The sequence below is a fragment of the Chelonoidis abingdonii genome, chromosome 19 (assembly GCF_003597395.2).
Source record: "Chelonoidis abingdonii isolate Lonesome George chromosome 19, CheloAbing_2.0, whole genome shotgun sequence".
NCBI classification, from domain to species: Eukaryota; Metazoa; Chordata; order Testudines; family Testudinidae; genus Chelonoidis; species Chelonoidis abingdonii.
In genome coordinates, this window is record NC_133787.1 from 42,732,556 (window position 1) to 42,754,413 (window position 21,858).

The 21,858-nt window shown below is 43.5% G+C and overlaps 1 protein-coding gene across 1 annotated transcript in view; it reads left to right on the top strand.

Annotated features, from left to right (window-relative positions):
• Positions 1-21,858, top strand: part of LOC116838685 (uncharacterized) — a 383,139-nt gene that overhangs the window by 176,258 nt on the left and 185,023 nt on the right. The gene's annotated exons all lie outside the window — the stretch shown is intronic.

Here is a 21,858-nt window from a genome sequence, read left to right on the forward strand (position 1 = left end):
GAGAAGTGCTACCCCGAAACCTCTCAAGCAAAGTATGCAGTCATGGGACACGAGGGAAGGTTTTCTAATGGATCAATGAGTCATAGTACTACTTCTTCTAGTCTTGGACTCATTAACCCTGGGTCAGCTCTTTGAATTCTTCTTTTCCATTCCAGTCTGTCTTGCAGCAGTTCCTCAGATACTCCGCAGCTAATCAAATCTGTTTGTGAGACATCTGTCCAACTAGTTTTGGGTCTTCCAAACCTTTTCTTATCTTCTACTTCTAAGTATAACACCTTGTTTTTTGTATATTCTTCTGATCTTTTCGCATGCTCAAAATATCTAAGTCTCGATTCCTTCATCTTTTTTATAATTAGTACTACCTTCACATTCTCCTAATTAATTCATTCCCAAGATGATCCATCCTTGTAACTCCAAGCATCCATATTAATATTTTAATTTCCACTGTATTCCAGATTTGCTCCTGTCTCTGCCTTAGTGCCCATCATCTGGAGCCATATAAAACTACAGGCCTATCGTGTAGATCTTACTTTTCAGTTTGATAGGTATTCTCCTATTGTAGATCATTCTGCTCACTTTTCTCCATTTAGTTCAGGTCTTTCTTGTTCTGCTTATAAGTTTGCCACTGAGTTCACTATTATCTTGTCCTATCCAAACCTAGGTACTTGATCTTCTGTACCTTTGTTAGAGGCTGGCATCCCAGACTTACCCTGGAGGAAGACAACAAAATGGTATCATTGAATCTACAGGCCATATACTCTGTTTTATTTCTGGTGATTTTATGCCATTTCTTTCAAGTATGCACCTGTCTCCCTAACTCTTCTTCCACTTCCTCTTTACTCTCCCCCACTACTAATGCTGCATTATCTATTCATCAGGATTCCACTCTCCGGATGTTTCCTGTGAGTGCATCAAGCACCAACGTGAACAAAAATAAGAAATCATTCAAATTAAATGTAATAATTATAAAATAATTTTAATAATAAAAAATAAGAAGTAATAGAATAAGAAACCTCTCCGCCCTCTTGACATACCAGCAGAAGTAGGAAGTACCTAGGTAACTTGGATGTGAACATATTGACACAAAACAATTTAATTTCATCACGAGGACTGAGAAGATTCCTTAAGCCAGGAAAAAAAGCATATTAGTACCAATATTTAAGACAAAAGGAGATGTGCAAGTCTGTGGTACCTACTGCAGCATTAAACTCATGAGCCACATGATGAAGATCTGGGAGAAAGTTGCTGATAAGAGACTACGAAGAGAAGTAAAGTTATGTAACAGTCAGTTTGGATTTGTGCCAGGAAAGTTAACGGTGGATGCTATCTTTGCACTAAGATTGCTTGTGGAAAAATATGAGAAAAGAGGAAAATCCTGCACATAGTATTCATCAGTCTTGAAAAGGCTTATAACCACTTTCTGAGAGAAGTCATCTGATGGTGAATGAGAATGAAACAGATACTTGAATACTATATCAGACTCGTCCAGGACACACAAATGGGTGCTGTTAGCACAGTCAGAAGCCCATGTGGAGAAAGTGAACAGCTTCTAGTAAGAGTCGTACTACATCAAGGATTGTCACTAAGCAGTTTTCCTCAATAAATTGGATTTTTCCAAGTTTTCATTTTGGTTTACAGTCAACACCCTTTTAACGACATACTGCAATTTTTTCTCCTTTTTTGTTAAAAGCACTCGGTGTTGAAGTGGGTGGGAATAAGAATTTGAAAGTTATCAGGGAGAAGACAGGACTTTCATTCAGTGTTCTGGTAAAATGCATTAAGCTTTAGCCAAGTTAAAAGGATATGAAAACTGCAGTTTGAACATGCAAAGTAAGTTTCTTTCTGTATTTTTAGACAGCTGTTGTCTGATGTTCTAAATAAAGGTGGACTGCACTGCATATGCACGTATGGCTAAGCTGGATGTAGTGAATTTGTGCACTGAATGAGGCAAGGGCTCCATGGGAAGATGGAAAACAGTAAACAGTATAAAGTACTGTGCAGTCTAATCATTACTCTGCACAGTCAATGAGACAGAGTTACATGGGTGCTCGCTGTGCAGTGAATTAGTCAGGAATGCCCAGTGTGCACTCTCCTTTACTGTATTCTTAAATGTGTATTCACTTTTTGTGTTTTTATGGTATCTAGCTACATTTCCTGGACAAACAGTGACAGTCCAAAAACAAAGTGCTGGGCAATTCTGTAAAAAGAATGACGGTTTTCTCAAAACCTGGGAAATGCCAACATTATGGTTGCATGCACACTCTTAACTCCCCATCACATATGTTACAATAGAGTCTTCAGGTAGACGGTCACCTGATATTATTTCCATAGGACCATGCCTCATTCATTGCTCAGAAAGGATGGTGTGCAATGAATGAGACAGTGGCCTTGAGGATCCCTGATTCATTTTAGGACTCATTCTAGTTACAAATTGCAACACTGTAAATGGCAGTTGAAATGAGAACTGCAGACCCAATCCTGCAGCACTGAAGTCAATGAGAATTTTGCCGGTGACGTTCATGGAAGCAAGAATGAGACCTGAATGAGGATAGTAATAGTAAGTGATGATGTAATTAGAGACTAGTGGGAAATACATAATCAAAATGGGGCATTATGAAAGCAGACATTTCCTTCATGTTAGAGTGATTAATCATGCAACCCATTCTCTTAGCACATTTTTGTATGGAATATTTTAACACCTATTACACCTACACGCACACAAAGGTGAGATACATGAAATGAATCACATATCCATAGACTACCTTAATTTATCATGAACTTCTGACCACCTCACCTGCCATCTGGCCACTAGTTCCCTTCTACAGAACTCATTCTAATATGGAGCAGGTTCAGCACTGTCAAAACTTTAACTGACAAACAAGCCAACCTGTCAGACAGAGGTTTCCTTTTCCTCCCCACAAGTATAGCACTCCTAACAGCATCCCCCACCAAAATTAACCCTGCCCAAAACCCACACTCAGCAAAAGTCAGTCCTGGGTCAGCAATTGTTTTCTATACATAAAAGTGCCATGAAATACCATAAAAGTGCTTCTTCCCATGTCATTCTGATAGCTTTCAGTTCTGCTTCTGTTGTGGGTTTCCATGTTATCCTTGGTCTATCTTGTCGCCTCTTGCCTTAGGCATCCAACTGGAATCCCCATCTTGTTACATTATTATGGTCTTTTCTCCCAGCCATCTTCATGTTCATTCCATAATTTTCTGTCCTATCTGTTTCTGGTTTGTCCTCCTCCAGAGTTCTTCATTTGTGCTTTTTTTCCAGCCATCTAACATTGAGGATTTGTCTAAGGCAGCTGTTTATGAAAACTTGGAATCTTATGAGACTCCAAGTTTCAGCACCATGTAGTAAGACTGATTTTACAATGGTGTTAAATATTCTAAGTTTAGTTTGGAGAGCAAGGCCTCTTTTTTTCCAGATTGGCTTTAGAGTTACAAAGCCATATCTGCCTTTTGCTATTCTGACTTTAATATCTTCATCTAATCCATCTGTTATAGTTACAGTGATGTCCAGGTATGTAAAATATCAGACTTCTACTATGTCAGTCCCAGAAAGTGTTATTGGTGTTTCTTGTTGTGTGAAGATTCTCACGGTTTTAGTTTGCTCTGTGTTGATTTTCAATCCTACTAATTGTTCATAGGCCTTTAGATCAATTGTTTTGGCTTACATCTCTCTGTGGGAATCAGAGAGCAAGCTAGTGTCATCTGCAAGGTCATGGTGTTCTAACCTAGGGAGCCTCTCAGCGCCAAGGGACAGAGGGCACACCATAACATAACTCATAGCCGGTCTGAAATACTCATTGCAGCAATTCACTGTGATAGTCTATATCTAAAAGGTGTAATCGTATAAACTGATGATACGCTGATTATTAATATTATTGGGTGATGTATGTGTGGGGGCAATATGTGAGGAAACATAAATATGTTCTGGAAAAGTGTTCTTAAAATGGGTTTGTCAGGCAAGCTTTGATCACTCCTCTCTAGATAAAGTAATGTGGTTCAGCCTGCTTGAATGTGTCTCCAATGTGAATTGAGCAAGGAGAGAGAATGACATTACATTTACATGAAGGGGAGTCCAAGCTATCAGGCAAACCAATATGGAAGATGGCCACTTAACACTCTTGACAGGGGCTGGAAGTTGCAGTCCAGGAAAACCTTCCCACTTCCTGAAGCAAGGTCATTGAACTTTGGAAGATATAAGCAAGGACAGAAAGCCATTTTGGCATCATTACTGTGCAGATACAAGAAGCCAGAGCTCTTGTACAGCTGGGGAAAATGAACCTTTTAACGAAGGGGTTTGAAAGTCTCTGGAAACTAACTATAGGTGAGAAACCTGCTTAGACCATAACTTGCTGAAGTTAAATTCAGTCACTAGAAAGCATGTTTTGTTTGTGATTTTTCATATCTTATTGTCTTACTAGAAATCACTTAATCCTATGCTCTTTATTGATAAACTTGTTTTTAGTTGTGCTACAAACCATCTCAATGCTATATATTAAACGAGAGGTGTGAGTCTTCAGCTGCATTAACAGATTAGTGTTGTGTACTGTCTCTTTTAAGGAACATCAAACTTCTTAAGGTTCTGAAAGTGCTACCATCAGAAGGAATGGGCTATACAGGCAATTTGGGGAAAACTTGGGTCTGGGAGGCTGTTGGACACCCTGCAAGGAGTAACCAGGTTGGTGAATGCCAGAATGAGGTTATTGTGCTGTAAGCAGGCTGTTGGGTCAGGGCTCTGAATCAAAGCTGCACAGCACAGAGGTACTCAAGGTAGCAGGGCAGGCAGTGTCACAAACCCTTCTGATCTGGGTTGAACCCCAAAGTGTTGCAGACAGTCCATGATATGCCCCTTGGTTTCTGTGGTCTTTCTCATTATCCTTTCCACTATGAGTAAAAAGATCTTGGGTGACATACAGTATCCTTTTCTGATGCCCATAGTAACCTTGAATGGCTTAACCAGTTTGCTGTTATGTATTACTTGGCATGTCTTATTTTCATAGAAGTTTTGAATGACAGTCACCGTATTCTGAGTGTTTCCATAGTGGTGTAGCAACTTCCATAAAACTCTGTCTATTGTATTAAAGTCCACAGCTCAATGGGGATTTCATCTTCACCTTTAAAATAAATAATACAGCTCAGAGAAGAAGCTTATTCCTTCTGTGATGGGAAGGCCTCATGACCTGTGTTTTCTGCAGCAGGGTGAAGCCCACTCCTACCAAAGCAGGCAGGGAGGAGCTAACTGTTCACACTTCCCCATGTCCTGCAACCTCAGTGGTGGAGAGAAGTAGCTCTCCTCTTTCCCTCTACAGTGAGAGGAAGCATCTCCCTCTGCATCAGGAGCATTTAAGATGAAGTTCTTCATGACGCTGCGTAGGAGATTCCCATTATTTTACTGCTACTTCCCCTCTTCTCTTTTGTATATTACGTCCTATCTGTTGCATCTGGTCACAAGCCTAGAGAATAAGCCCATGAAGACTGTCTTTTCTACTGTGTTTGTACTGCACCTAGCACAATGGGACCTTGGTTTCTGACTGGGGCCTGTAGGCGCTGCCACAATGTAGATAGTACACATATAAGGGTAGAAGCGGTTTGTCCTGCCATACGAGCTATGGCACGTTTTCAAGTAGTTAGTAGAACTTCTCTGATTTGATGTTCAAGCCGCCACTCCCTAACCACTCTTCAGTTCCCTTTCCACCACCTTCTCAGGTGTTGCGCTAGTATTTGGATGCTAACTTGGCAACACAGTGACTATCTTGATAGCTAGGATGGAGATTTGCTTGTCTTTTCTAAAAGTTGCTAGCTGTTATGGTGTGGTAGTAATTTTCTGAATGTAGTTAGAACTGTATCTGCGGGGTCTTGTCCTTGATGGTGGTAATGGTTCAACAGAAAGTGGAATTCAAAGTGTTCTTTATACCCAGTCAAAATGTTCTAGCCCACCAAAGTAGCTCTCTCTACCTCCTAGTGCTTCTGAGAAAAGGTATTTGCATATTATGATGATCAGGGATCGGCAACCTTAGCATGTGGCCCACTAGGTTGGGCTGATCGCGGCTCCCACTGACCGTGGTTCGCCTTCCTAGGTCAATGGGGGCTGAGGAATGTGCTGGCCGCCACTTCCTGCCACCTTTATTGAACCGGAGTGGCGAACCGGAGCCAGTGGGAGCCGTAATCGGCCAAACCTGCGGATGCAGCAGGTAAAGAAACTGGCCGCGTGCCAAAGGTTGCCATCTCTGCTATAGATTGACTTGATTGATTTGTAGATAAGATTGATCCTTTTCGGCTCAGGAGGAAGAGGAGCAGGCCTCTGAAGCACAACTCCTCCTTCTTGCCTCCAGATGACTGTTATGAGCTCAGCCACCAGAAGGTCCCAGGGCTTTCCAGAAGTTTTAGTGTTACTGTGTGTGCTTGCGTTTTTTTTAACAACTAATGATTCACTTCTGTTGGGCAGGGGTGGCTCCAGGCCCCAGCATGCCAAGCTTGGGGCGGCAAGCCACTGGGGGCACTCTGCCAGTTGCCGCAAGGGCGGCAGGCAGGCTGCCTTCGGCAGCGTGCCTGTGGAGGGTCCGCTGGTCCCGCAGCTTTGGCAGACCTCCAACAGGCACCCCTGCAGGAGGTCCGCCGAAACCACGGGACCAGCAGACTCTCCGCAGGCAAGCCACTGAAGGTAGCCTGCCTGACGTGCTTGGGGTGGCAAAATGCCTAGAGCCACCCCTGCTGTTGGGGACAAAATAAGTGTGTCTATGAGTGAGGGTGTCCCACGTGTTGGGTATTATAGAAAAAGGCACAGAGAGGAGTGGGAGAAGGAGACAAATGGATTGTTGAGACTTTGCATCAATAACAGAGAAGCAGCATGGGTTGTAGTGGAGGAGGAAATGTGATGTAGGCTAGGGTACAGTTGTGTAGGGCACTGAAGGTGAGGATGAAAAGTTTATTGAATCTGACATGGAGATTAAGGGAGCACATGAAGGGTTCAAGGATGTGGGAGCAGAAAGTAACATGGTCAGAAATATAATTCTAACAGCCACATTTAGATGTATTGGTAGGGGAGAGATGGCTATTGCTGTATCTGGAAAGGAGGAGATTGCAGTAATCCAGATAGTTAGACTTTTAACAGTCTCTCTGAGTTCTTCACATTGACTCACATCACTGTAGTATCTCAGCACCACCTTCTCCTTCCTTTTTTTCCTTTATGAAGTGACTGTTCCAATTTGTTTAGGCTTGGGAACTGATCATACCACAGAACTTTTGATTCTGAAAGTCACTGAAAGAAGCTATGCCATCCAGTGAAAATTCATCCCAGGAGCCGATAGCTGTGCTGTACTTCTCTCATCCTGTCCCTAGTATTGGTTTTCTTCTGCTACTTTAATTCTACCTCTTTCCCAGTCAGGACAAATCTAGATTTATGAAACTGCTGTGACTAGAGGGCAAGCTAAAACAATGCCTTAACAGACTTCAGCCTAATTTTAGTAAAAGTTTGCTAGATGCAAAAACTACATCTTACTTAGCTATTCCCCCTTTCCGTGCAGTGCATTTCTTTTGTATTAAAAAGAAATGGTATTGGACTTCAACAATAACTACTCAAAAACAACCACCTACAATTGGCTTTTTTTCATAATGATTGTTTCAATCTTTTATACCATCTAAAAGAGGTTCGAACAGTTAATTTTTAATTTAAGAGAGTTATACAATCATAAGGCCATAGCACTGCTTCCAGAAGAGAAGTTCAGGAACATTTACCGAATTGTCCTCTTCCAGAGGGGATCTTCTAAGATCAGTGAAGCTAATGAGGCTCACGGTCTCTTCCACATAGAATCACAGAAGATCAGGGTTGGAAGGGACTTCAGGAGGTATCTAGTCCAACCCCCTGCTCAAAGCTGGACAAATCCCCAGACAGTTTTTTTCTGTTTGTTTTTTGTTTTTGTTTTTTACACCCCAGTTCCTTAAATGGCTCCCCTCAAGGAGGGAACTCACAATCCTAGGTTTAGCAGACCAATGCTCAAACCACTGAGTTATCCCTCCCCCCCATCATTTCATTTCATATCGTATCATAATCCTTTGAAACTTCACATCATGCATCACGCCAATATGTCACCGCTACCAAGAACCTTTTGGAACGGGGAGACAATGTAAAGGGATTATATTGAGTTGTTTTCATAGTATATATTGTGACAGACCCAAACCAGTGGGGTACAGGCATCTGGTAGAGGGCAAATATACTGGTCACTGGATGAGTAGTTTTCTGTTCCCTGAGTGACCAGAGCAGGGGCTGCACTAGAGTAATCAGGAACCTGCTAGAACCAATTAAGGCAGACAGGCTGATTAGAACACCTGCAGCCAATCAAGGCAGGCTAATCAGGGCACCTGGGTTTAAAAAGGAGCTCACTCCAGTCAGGGAGGGGGAAGCCAGAGGAGAGGAAGTGCATTTGAGGAGCTGGGAGCAAGAGGCACAAGGAGCTGAGAGTGAGAGGGTGTACTGCTGGAGGACTGAGGAGTACAAGCGTTATCAGACACCAGGAGGAAGGTCCTGTTGTGAGAATAAAGAAGGTGTTTGGAGGAGGCCATGGAGAAGTAGCCCAGGGACTTGTAGCTGCCATGCAGCTGTTACAGGAGGCATTATAGGCAGCTGCAATCCACAGGGCCCTGGGCTGGAACCCGGAGTAGAGGGGGCGGGCCCGGGTTCCCCCCAAACCTCCCAACTCCTGATCAGACACAGGAGGAGTTGACCCAGACTGTGTGGAAGATCACTGAGGTGAGCAAATCTGCCAATAAGCGCAGGACCCACCAAGGTAGAGGAGGAACTTTGTCACAATACATATGACACCTCTTGCACATCAGCAATTGAGGCCACTACAGCATTGGCTGGCAGCAGAATTCACTCCAGATGTGGACAATATGGGAATGCTGATTAGTATTCCTCCAAAAGCCCTCAGGAGAGAGGGGAGATCTCAGATCATAGGAATATAGAAACTGCTGGACTAGATCAGATCAGGGTCCATCTACTTCAGGATCCTGTCTCTGATGGTAACTAGTATCAGATGTGTTAGAGGAAAATGCAAGAAACTCCTCTATGGAAGATTATGGGTTAACCTGCCTGCAGGCAAAGCTTCTTTCTATCTCCTTTCATGCAGAGGCTGGTGTATGCCCTGAAGTATGAGGGTTTCTGTGCTATGTATCTTCTGAAACTTTTGTTGTTGTTTGTTGACTATTGAATTTTGATCCTTCTAAATGTCTAAAGCTTTGCTGAAGCCTGCTAAGCTCTTGTTCTCAATGAGATCTTGTGGCAAGGAGTTCCAATGGCTAATTGTCCATTGTGTGAAAGATATTTCCTTTCATCAATTTTAAATTGTTGAAGGAAGTTCATTTCAGTCCTCTTTTCCCAATGTTGTGATCATCACTGATTCATCCTGTCAGGGATGAGGGAGCCCGTCTCCAGGAACTGACTGTTCACTGTTGATGGAATGTGAGGGATGTGCTGCATGTTCTGAGGCTGAGGTAAGGGAGCCACTAAATATTTTCACTGATCAAAGCTTGGATTTTTAAAGCGCTGGCGGACAGCACGGTGGCAGTGTATTTCATCAACAAACAGAGAGGGAGCTTGCTCCCAGCCACTCTTTCAGAAGGCGACGGCTCTGTGGAACTGGTGCCAGGCGCTTCAAGTGCCCCTGGTGACTATATATCTGGCAGGCACAGAGTACGTGCTAGCAAACAACCTCATCACAGGCGTCAGGGACAACGAGTACCCCTTGAAACAAGCTATTGAAAACAAAACAGAAAACAAACCCTCTCTTTTCCAAGTACGTCAGGAGTATGCAGGTATCTCATTGTTTCTCTTTTTTAAAAAAAGTCTAAGTCTCTAACTGAGGATACCACAATACCTATATAATATCCAATGGATTTGAAGCTATATGGTGGGGCTAAGTCTGTGTTATCTATCTGGAAACGGTTGTTTCCCTCTTCTTTTCAGATTCATTCAAGTTCTATATTACTCTGGCTGAGATGTGCTATGATATGAAGTTTCTTCTGATCAGGATGAGCCATACAATTTATTGTGGCCTTACTGGATTTGTCTGTGCTTTCATGAGTGCCTTGTTGGGCAATGCTAACAATGCTAGCAGAGCTTTGATATCTACTTCATGAATTTTTAACGTAATTCATTCCAAGGATACGCAATTGTAGTGTTTTAGGAACAATTTCTAACATGTCCTTTTACAGTGTTTGTTACTTCTGCCCAAAAAGTTTGCGAGCTGCATGACCATTATATGTGAAATAGGAGGCTCTTCCTATCATTCTGGAGAACTATAGTCCTATGGGTTTTCAGACTTTTATGGTTCTTCCCGTCAAGAAATGGGGCTGTCTGTCCTATAGGCTTCTTTGTGGCAAACAGCATTGCAGTATGTCCTTGGATCCGTTCCGGAGCAGGGATGGACTTGCGGGGATTTGTTTTCAGATGCATTTCTGTTGGACTAGAGCTTCTTTATGCCTTTCCACTGATACCAAAACGTTATGACAAGATAGCGCCCAGGTCATGCTGATTGCTTCAGCATGTCCAGACATTATTGGTATGGAGATCTCCTACCTCTCTCATAGGAGTCTGTTCCTTCTGCCGGAGCTGCTGTTCTAGAAATAAGTTCTGAACTGAATATGCTGCACTTTGCAGCTATTTCTGACCTGACATGCTCTGTGGAAGTATAGAAGATTCCAGTGGAGTCCCAACTGTCACTTTGATCTAGATTTTTAAAAGTAATTAGGCTTTGCTGCGCTTAAGAGTCAAAATCCTGTTGACAGTCAATGAGATTTCTGGCTCCTAAGTGCCTAAATTCTTTTTGAAAATTAGACTTGGGCTTCTAAATCATTTAAGCATTGCAATGCTGAGCACAGCATTGCCTAATAACCTTTAAAAATCTGAGCCTTTCGCTGAAGTGCTTTCTCCTTGGGCAGCAGATAATTATCTGTGTTCTGTGTTCATTTAATCTGTTTTGGGCTATTTATTGTACCTGGGTTTTTTTCCCCCCTTTTCAGCTTCTTCTTGTCCTCTGTCAAGATGTACTGTTTGTTCTTTTAGTGAATTATTTGCCATGGACCGTTCTTCAGTATCCCACCGTAACCCAATTCCTCGTTAATGTCTTCTCATCAGTCAGAGAACTGTTCTATCATGGGACTGTAACTTTGTCCCATTCACCTTCTGAGCCTTGGGAGGATGCTCTTCGTGCCACTTGTTACTAACCACAGCATTTTTTTCACAATTATATATCAAAAAGTGAGCAATTTGTAGTCAGTACCTGATCCTCCTATCACTGTTTTCTATAAGAACAGTGTTGTCCTGCATCCTTATAATCTTTGAGATGTTTGAGTTGCACCTGAATCAGATCATTAATCTCTCCATAGTGTTCCCCAAATGTCATTTTAAGGAAATTAATTACATACCATAGGTGCCAAGAGGCATTGTATTTTTATTCAGATAGGACAAAGTCATTTAAGAAGTTTTCAAGGCTTTGCTAGCCTTTAGGCTATAAAGGGAATGCCATTTCCACTCAGTGCCTGTTCATGTGGATTAGGCTGAGCCCTAAAAAGAACAGGAGTACTTGTGGCACCTTAGAGACTAAGAAATTTATTTGAGCATAAGCTTTCGTGGGCTACAGCCCACTTCATCTGATGCATAGAATGGAATGTATAGAAAGAAGATAGAGAGAGATATAGATACACACACACACACACACACACACACACACACACACACACACACACACACACAGAACGTGAAAAGGTGGGAGTTGTCCTACCAACTCGAAGAGGCTAATTAAGATGAGCAGTTATCAGCATCTTAATTAATTAGAGTTGGTAGGGCAACTCCCACCTTTTCATGTTCTGTGTGTGTGTGTATATATATATCTTTTTTCTATATGTTCCATTCTATGCATCAGATGAAGTGGGCTGTAGCCCACGAAAGCTTATGCTCAAATAAATTTCTTAGTCTCTCAGGTGTCACAAGTACTCCTGTTCCTTTTGCGGATACTGACTAACACGGCTGCTACTTTGAAAGCTGAGCACTAAGACATGTTTATATGTAAGGTAGGCTTTCAGTATGTTAGGATCTTAGAGTTTACTCTACCAGATCTAAAGCAAAATTGAAGGTCCACCTTGCTAATATTGACCATAGAGATCTGCAAGGCTGCTATGTGGAGGTCTGCACAATCCTTTATGCACTACTACTCTTTTGACTTGGCATCTAGATCTGATGCTGGCTTTGGGAGGCAGTTCTGCTGTTCTTGTTTAGTTGGAATTCCTTGCCCATCTTCCTAGAGGTTATATTGCTAACAAGTGGGAATATGCAGAAGCCATTTCAACAAGAAAATTTAGTTATCAGTAACTCTGACTCTTTAAGAAAATTGCCTCTGCATATTTCCACTATCAGCCTGTCTGCCTCTCTTTCTCAGAGTCCTATTGCCTTAGGAGCGCTGGGATGTAATGAAAGGAGTGGTGGAAGACGGGAGGCTACATGGCGTCTTGTAATCATGGCTCAGAATGTTCATCGCCACAAGGAGGTGTTCATGCAGCCCCCATGGGCACTGTTTCCATAAGGCTTTGAAAGTCCGTGGTGCCAGGGCACGTAGCTCACAAGTGTGACTACAGAGGGGAAGAACTCTGAGAGCCACCGTAAACATTTGGGGTTTTCCTTCAGTGTGGAGTTGCCATCAGTAAAGCAGCTGTTCCAGTCCCAATCCAATCAGTCTCTTCTGAGAAGTAGGCAGCAAGCTGCTCCCGGCTAAAGCTTGCCTCTGTTTCTCAGAGGAAGCAACCACCTCCCAGAAGAGGTCTGCTGGTTGGGACTTTTGCCTCCAACTCAACCACAGCATAAGACATTGCAAACTCTTAATGACATGATTAGCTGAGGTGGGGGCATGATGTCCCTCATGGGGGCCCTTATCTACTCTATTATTACATATTTTTTAAATTCTTTTTTTATTTCTAGTAGCACCCACTATGAGCGAGGCACTTTCAAAATGCTTATGGAGAATGGGCCCTGCTCTAAGGTGCTCACATTCTAAAGACAAACAAGGAGATGAAGATTGGGAAAGGGCAGGGCAGTAAGTAATGGAAGTAAATTGTATATACAAGTCAGTGTGATTCATTCAAGGCAGTGCAGTGGAAGTGGGTGTTTAAGAGGGACATCAGTGTGGGCAGGGTAGGGGAAGCTAAAATGCACAGCTGGATGGAAGGGAGCAGGTCAGTGGAAGACTTGTGCACTGTTGAGATGCCTCGAAGCAGGATGTAAAGTGAAAAGAGAAAAGGGCCCTAGAGAAAACACTGGGGAACCCCACGGAGAGAAGGTAAGGGAAGGAAATTCCACTGAAATGTTGGAAGAATGGTCAGGGAGGTTGAAGGAAAACCAGTCGAGGGTATCTTGAAAGCCCAGTGAGGATGAGATATCAAAAAGGAGAGGATGACCAACAGTACTGAAAGCTGCAGAGGATGAGGACAGCCCCGGAACAGGTCATTAGAGACCCTAGTGATGGAAGTCTCAATAGACTGGAAACAAGGGATCTAAGACAGCTGGAGGAGGGCGCATTAGTTGCAAACTATATGGTCAGTGATTTTAGATCTGAAGAGAAGGAGAGAAGTGGAATGATAGTTGGGAAAGCAGATGGGGTTGAGGGATGCTTTTCTTGAGGATAAGAGACCAGGGTATGATTATATAATGAGAGGTCAGAAATGGAGGGCAGGGAGAGGTTGAGGGAGGCGATAAACACAAGGGAAAGGAAGTCCACCTAGTCTAATGGACTATTCCAGTCTCATTCTTTTCCTTTGTTGGAGTCTGTTGCAACACTGTGGTGACTTGTGACAATGATGCAGATGACTATGCCTTTTGTAAGAGTCTCTGTCGATACTGGAGGACAAACGCTGTTCAAAGTGCTCCAGCAGGCCAGTGACAGCGCTCTCCTGAAGCTGTATAGCATTCTTTAGCAGTGACTGCTGAGTCTAACTGACTTTGTTCATGTCTGAGGATGAACCATCAAAATGTGTCCTCTGCCCCTGTGGATTAAGTGGGCATTGACCTCGTCATGTGGAACCTAATGATCTGATGTGACAAGGCTGCACTTTTCACCTCCTCTGTCTCCCACTTCAACCCCAAAAGACTGATGATTCTTACCCTCTTGAGAGAAATTTCTGGCTAAGAACAGAGGGACTGATATTAAACTGAATTTAGGTTTGTATACCTTCTGTGGTGAATCTGCTCTCATACAGTTTGTGAAGGGAACACTACTGCTCCCTGTTAATTGGAGAAGTCTCTGTTTTAGTCATAGCAGACAGAAGGATTTATAGATTGCAAGGCCAGAAGGAACCATTGTGGTCAAACCAATAATCACTGCTGCAGCCTTGTCTGGATACTGAGAAAGCAACTGACGACATCAGATGGATTGACTGTTTGCAGCCTTGATGTAATTTGTAACTGGTTAGAACAGACTCTCTGACCCCTTAGCCTCTGTGCTAGTTAAAAGATTGTCCTTCAGAAGGTTTCAGTGGGTGTCGCAGTGAGGCAGCAGTGTCTTCTGTCTCCCACATTTTATATCCCCTCCTCTTTGTGTTTAGCAGTATAAACTTTGGCCTAATTGCATAGGAGGCTAATAGCTATTAAGGTGATTGTCTTTAAGGAAACAGAATTCATAATGGGTGGGTTATTCTCAAGGGCCTAAATGACTCTGGAGCACAAACCCATGGAAAGGTAATGGGACTGGGGTGCTTTTGAAAATCCCACCAGAATTGACATCTGCGGACATGATTGTAGCAAACCTTTGAAACAGTTAAAAGATTTCAGTTCTGCCAGCATCAGAAATAATGAAGATGTCTAGGTCTTGGTCTGGCTTCACAAAAATAATGAACCATTTGGAGCTTCTTTTATTAGTTAATATAAAAAAAGTTGCACTGTCCCAGTGTCACGTAGGTGATGCCAGCACTGTGAAATACTGTGACTTAGACAAACAGCACACTGCTAACACCACCTCCTGATTACTGCAAACTATGAGGATTCCTTGTCCATGAGAGCTGGAAACAACTTGCTCCAATCTGTGTCCTCTGGAGATTTTAATTCTTCTATGACATGCCAGTGGCCTGGGATGTGAAAAGATGTTTTTTCTCCCAATTTGGGCCTCACGTCCAACTCGGATAAATGTGTTTGGAGTAGGGAAGCTGCTGTTCAGAGTGTTCCCACCTCGAGGGGCTCCCAGTGGAATGGGTATTTCAGTCTGAATCATAACCACTCTGCTAATTATAAAGGGAAAAGAAAATTATGGGAGCAACTAGGAACGGAGTTGCCTGGAACAGTCTAAAAAATCCTGAATTCCCTATTAACAGATCGTCGTTTAAAATAATGATAAAAAATTAAACCTCTCTAGGGCATTGATTCAGAGCCAGGCCTGTGAGTGCTCTGCACATGTCTCTGGGACAAGGAAGGAAGCTATATCTCTGTTCAGATCTCTTGACTGCATGCACATGCTGCAGTATGAGTGCTGACTGCTATTGCAGTGTCTCATTTTGCAGCTTTGGAGATTCATAGCTAGCTTCATGATTTTATAAAACATTTGTGGTGTTCTCCGTACGTTATCAGTCATTGGCAGACTCATTGTTTTATAATGTACTTCTCAGCAAGCTGTTTGCAACTCATCACGCTGCTTGCTTTATAGTCTATAAATATTTAATTCTTTAATAAACTGCTTATATGTAATATCAAATGACTGATGCACTTCTCTCTCCCCCTTTCAATAGTCCTCCTATTTGCAAAACACTTCTTTCTTTTTCTAAATAGCAATATGTTTCATAAATGTTTGAATTTCCTTTTTCTAAGTAGCAATTTCTTCAGGGTGTTTGGTAAAATGACAGGCAGAGTAATGGCTCCTGCAGCATTAAATCAAGTGCCCCATGCTAGTACTGTAGTGTGGAGAGCTGCTTCAGAATGGTCACCTGTTTGTAATTAGAAACATTGTGTTGGGATAGCCGCTGATCACATTTCAACTTTATGCATGTAAAATAGCATTTACAGCCAGCAGTGGTGACCTCCATACTGTTGCAGCTGGCAGTTTGTGTCACAGCCCTAATCTTATTCTAAGAATGGGCAGAAGTTCTAGTGCATGGATTTGGTTTTGGTTTACATAAAAAAGATAAAACAGCAGCTCCAGTGAATTCCACAGTCAGTATCAAAACCAGTGAGATTTCTCCTCTGCTGTAGGCGTCCAAGACCTTTTGGGGAAGATAAAATACAGGGAAGAATTTTTTTAAGTACGTGTAATGCCCAGAGAGAGGTTCAGCTAGGAAAGAGATCCAAACCTAGGCTCAACCACTTGCCTCTTCAACCTCCTCAAGCAGCCCTTTGGATTTAGCAGCCATTCCCTTCTGAAAAAGCTCCCTCTCCCAGGCTTAGCACACCCTGCTCATGCATCCCAGTTCGCGGCTCCATAGCCTCTAGCATTCCATGACTGCTCCAGCCCCACAGCCTGGGCCTGCCAACCCCCAGCTCAGCCCTCATGTCCCTCACTACATGGCCACCCTTCCTTGACTTGCAGCTTGCCACCCCCTCAAGGCTTAATAGTCATCTAATCTCTGTCCTGAAGCGTTATCTTCCCTCTGTAGAATGAGGAGCTACTTACAGATGCTGAATGTTTTTAAACACTACTAATCCATGTTCCCTGGGAGGCTGAAGAAGTGGAAGGAGGGAGTGGAAGTGCAGTATCCTGGCTCCTTTAGCTTAAGTCTTTCTCCTCTCCTTAGAGTTTCTCTATCCATTGGCCTCCTAACTCCTCAGCTACCTCAAGTACCTTGTCTGTAGTTGGAGCTAGAAACTGGCTTGTTCAAAAGTGTCATATGTAATCTTAGTGAAACACCCTCCCATTCACTCAACATGGCCCCTTCCACTCTGTACTGACATGCCCACATACCACAGTGCATTAAACCCAGACACAATGGTGCCTTTGGGACAGTCTGTACCCCTATAGTCACCCCTTTTACAAGACTATGATAATTTTTGTACGAAGTATGCCCGGTGAGGTATCATTTAAAAACTTGTAATTTGCTGAACATTATTGGCCTGGTAAAATGTGTAGCAACATCATATGTAAAGTTATAAGATTCTACTGTATGATATTATTAAGACATGTTCCAATCCTGAAGAGCAGTCACAAACCAGTTCCCCAGAAACAAAAGATTAGTTGACGACTCAGCCAGGTGTCAAACACATGAAATGGACTATCACCTGGTTCAGTGGTCATTCTTTGGCACTAAAGATAATGTGGGTGAAAATCTGTATCTTGACAAAGAAACAGCTGAGGGTTCCTGTTCACACTGACTTTCCGTCCCCTGAATCTCAGCTGGAGATGATTCTCAGAGAAGAGAAGGAGCTATAAGAAAGGAGAGCGGATACTCTAAATTATCTCTCCCTTTCTTTCTACCCATGGCATCCACAATTCTTGGAAGCAGCATTGGACTGGGGGGTGGGATCCTGACTGAAAGAGTTTCAGACAGCAAGACTGCTGAAGGATGTGGTGAGAGAGACTTTGCTTTGAATTCACTTAGCATGTTAAATTAGGCATTAGTTGCATTTTACTTTTATTGTAATCAATTCTGATTTCATGCCTCATTACTTGTAGTCCCTTAAAATCTATCATTTTGTAGTTCTACTGATTTATTTAAGCCAGTGTGTTTGGATTGAAGTGTCATTGGGAAACTCCATTTGGGATAACAAGATTTGTGCATATCATTTTCTGTTAATAAAATAACAGACTGTATGTGAGCTTTTGTTGTTCAGGAGAGAGCTGGACAGTACAAGATGCACATTCTGGGGCAAGTATGGAGTTGGGAATTGGCTGGTGTTGCCCGAACTGTAATTCAAGAGTGGCTGGCTATAGCAGAGATATACTGTAACTGGGAGTAACTGGAGGCTGGGTGTGAGCAGACCAGGAGTGGTTACTGTCATCGCAAAGCAGTGTAAAAGGCACCCCAGGTTGGAGAACTGAGGGGACACAGCTGTTCTACAGTCCAGATTGTATCCTGTAATGTCACAGCCTTAAACTTGCCCTGTCTGATGTGACCCTTTTACCCTGAAATAGTAGTCCCAGTCCCTAGTACAAGCCATTTCTCCTTCACATTATGTGATCCCTTCATCTGAAAAAGGTGTGATGTGACTCCTCCAACTCCACACAGCACATTTCACCATGATATGATGATGACCTTTCACCCTGCTGAGATGGCAAATCCCCTCCCCTCTAAGATTCTCTTAACATGACTTCTGAGATTCTCCTGCTGTGACTCATTTAATAGTGACCCAGCATGATCCCATTTAGATCCCAGCAACCTATCAACACTTTCCTCACTGATTTGTCAGATGAGTTCCCATCTATCACATCACAACACAACCTTTTCCCTGCCAGGCTCAGCAGGCATGCCACCTCCTGCCTTTCAGTAACACAACCTCCCTGCCTTTTGGGTGTCAAATTCTCCTTCACGTGAAGGAGAATTTGACACCCAAGAAGCATATTTGTTTTCAGGTACCTGCTCTCTTAAGTGTATGGGTTATAGTGATTGTGCTCATAGACCCCGGTCAGGATCAAGGACCCATTAGGCTGATCGTTGCATCAACACAGGCAGACAGATGGTCTGAGTCTCAGAGAGTTTACATTCTAAAGCAGAAAAAGCCAGACAGAGGTCGGGTCACCTGAGCACAGAGACCAGATGCTGGTGTGCACACATCCTGTCAGTCATCTCTCTTCAATTGTTTTTATATAATTGCTTTATTTCTATTATTCCATATTTTCCTGGCCCCAGTGGGTGTTTCACAGGGGGCTTGTGCTCTGGCATGTCTTATGTGCAGGATGTACTCATGTTCTTTCATCTGGATCCAGGGAAGTTATTTTTGGTTTGGTGATCCTTGCCTAGAGACTAGTACTCTTTTGATCCATTCTGCCTCAGAAATGGATAGTGATAGCCTGCACTGAGGTGTGGCAGGGCTCTTGTGTTACCACTTTCTCTGATCTGTCCTAGGCTTCTCTATAGAGCCCACCAGTAATGATCTTATCCAGTCCTTATATAGTACTGACCTTCATAGCACGGTACAGCTATTAGCTAATCCTCACAGCATTCCTGGATGGTAGGCTGGTAAATATCCTCCCCATTTTACAGAAGGAAAGCTGAGGAATAGAGAGGTGAGGTGACTTGTGCTAGGCCAGAGAGGGAGACTGAGCCAGGATTAGAATTTAGGACAATCTGACCTCAATCCCTTTCTGCTCAGTTCTCCAGACCACATCGCCATCACCTGAGCAGAGACCAGGTAAATTAGACCTGCATCATAGAGCTGCAATGGACTTTATAGGGGTTCTGCTCTTCACCCTTTTTAGCTTCTAGGAAGGTAGGGGGTGTGTGTGTGTTTGGCTAACACATCCATTCCTCATGCATGATGAAAGTGGCAGCAATGGAAAGATAGATGAGTCCATGAGCCTGAGTACATACAAGCAGCTTCAGCTGGGAGTTCTCCTCTTTGCCACAGCACCAGCCCATCCCCCAGTGACCCCCTTGGAATAGTTATAGGAGAAGAGAGCACTAACCTGTCCATCTTGCTTTTCTTCTGCCTGGGTCACCTCAGGACCTGCTCTCTGCTTGGAGGAGACCTGGCTTGACCTCGTACCCCAGTTACTGTGGCCTTAAGAATGCTTCGGTAGAGTGCTATGGAACCTCTTTCAAACGTACAATTATGCCCAATCCTCTGCCTGTATGAATCTGGATACATGCACTGCGGCCAGTGAAACTATGCTGGCGTAGACCAGCTGAAGATCTGGCCCTTAAGAGTTTCCTGAGCGACAGACTAGGTCTCTTCTCATCTGTGTCTGCGGTGTGGGATGAGAGAGGAGCTCTTTTCATGGTAGAGTCCACCTGAACTGCCCTTCTCTCACGGTACCACCTGCTCATCTTGTAGGCAGGGACAAGACCAATAGCCCCTCTCTCTCTCTGGAGATGAGCTCTGACTGCAGCTTGAGCCGTGACAATGGCCAGAGTGCTGCTAAGGATGTTGTCTTGGCTGGAGCTGTTTGCATTTTGAGTGTGGCTAGACATGTCTAGACATGGGTTTTTCTGAACCAGCTATCGAGTACAATCGACCACAGCTGAAGCCACCACATTTCTGTTTGCCATTGGTTGTTTATGCCCCCGATACTTCTTATTAACCTCTTGTTCTCATCTGTAGGTCAGCCCAACTGATCCAGAGGAATATTCCTAGCTGAACATACTTGCAAAATATCTGGTAATCCCTATTCTATATAGACCTTTATTTTTTGCACTTGTAATATTGAGCAATAACTGGAATTGTTACAGGAACAAATGCCCTGAAGTCATGGGCTTAACTGACAGGAGCATCTGGCCTGTGCTGTGCAATGACGGTTCTATCTGCTCTTCAGCAGCACCTGTGATAGTGACAGCAATGAACACCCCTGTTCCACAGTTGCCTGAGCCGGAAGGAGCTACACTTGACCTGCCTTTGATTTTCAGTGGCAGTGAGACAAAGCCAGTAGGGCAGAGACCTATCTGCTGTTGTCCCAGGGCTCTTGTCCTTGAAGAACATATTTGAGGCTGGAATTAGCAGCGGCCAGCCTGGGTGGAGTCCTGTACCAGCTGCACTCTGCTGTGTTTTCACTCCCTCCTTGAGGCTGTTTCATTCGAATGCTCCATTGCTACAGAATTGTGATATGAAGCAGCCCTTCCCTCTGGTTCCTCTTTTCCCCTCCCTCCTGCCAAACATTCTTGATGCAATTTCTGAATGAAACCTGGGAATTATTTGGGCAACCAGCTTCCAGTCCTAAAAGAGGCTCCAGGCGGCATGTTGTGCCTGGGGCTGCGGTTTAAATAAGGGTAGAGGTAAATAAGTAAATCATGCAGTGGGCTGTTCCATTCCCTAATGAGCCTGTTTGTCCCAAGCGCTGTGCTGAGGAGCCTCTTCTCCTTGGTGATAACCTTTCTGCATATTAATATTATGCATGTATTCCATGTGACTTCTTCTGACTTGCCACCTCCTCCTTCCCACTCATTTAAATAAAAATAATTTATATGGACATTCCTTCAGTCAGGATTTTCTCTCCCCCCCCTTTAATATTTTCGCTGATGCTTCGCGCACAAATGAGGTCGTTATGCTTTCGCATATCATTAGGGCTTTATAAAGAACAACAGCGACATCTGCATGTGCCGCAGCGCCACAGAGATGGGGAAAAATACAGAAAACAAGCCCCGAATGAGCTCTGAGCATGTCGGCTCTCTTTCCTCAGCTTCCTTCGCCACCACCATGTACACAAGTAATTGTACAGTGTAATCACATCATGGCTCATCTGAATATTCATAGCCGAGACAAAGCTTTGGAGGAGAAGAAACGTGGGGGAAGGGGGAGAATTCCAATATAAAACAGCATTGCATTTCTGAATGAAGGTGTGCATTCTGCACAAGGAAGGGATTTGAAATCCAAATGGTCTGTATGCACCATTCAGAATCTGGGGGCAATGGGTAGCATTGCACACATGCCCTCTCCATCCAGAGGAAAAATAAAACAAAACAACAAACAGCTACAGAAAAGCCCCAAGCAGAAGTGATATTTGAAGAGTCGCCAACAGTGACTAACCAGCTGCTGTTTTACCAGGATGAAATAGTCCATTGAGGGAGCTTTAGAAAGACCCCAATTAATATGTTGTGCATGTCTAAGATCTACAAAGAGCCCACTGTATTCCTCTCTCCCCCCAACCAACACGTTCATTCCCTGGCCAGTGCCAGTGGAGACTGATCTTAGCTACCAAATCATTGATTAATCACTTCACCAGTGACAACACT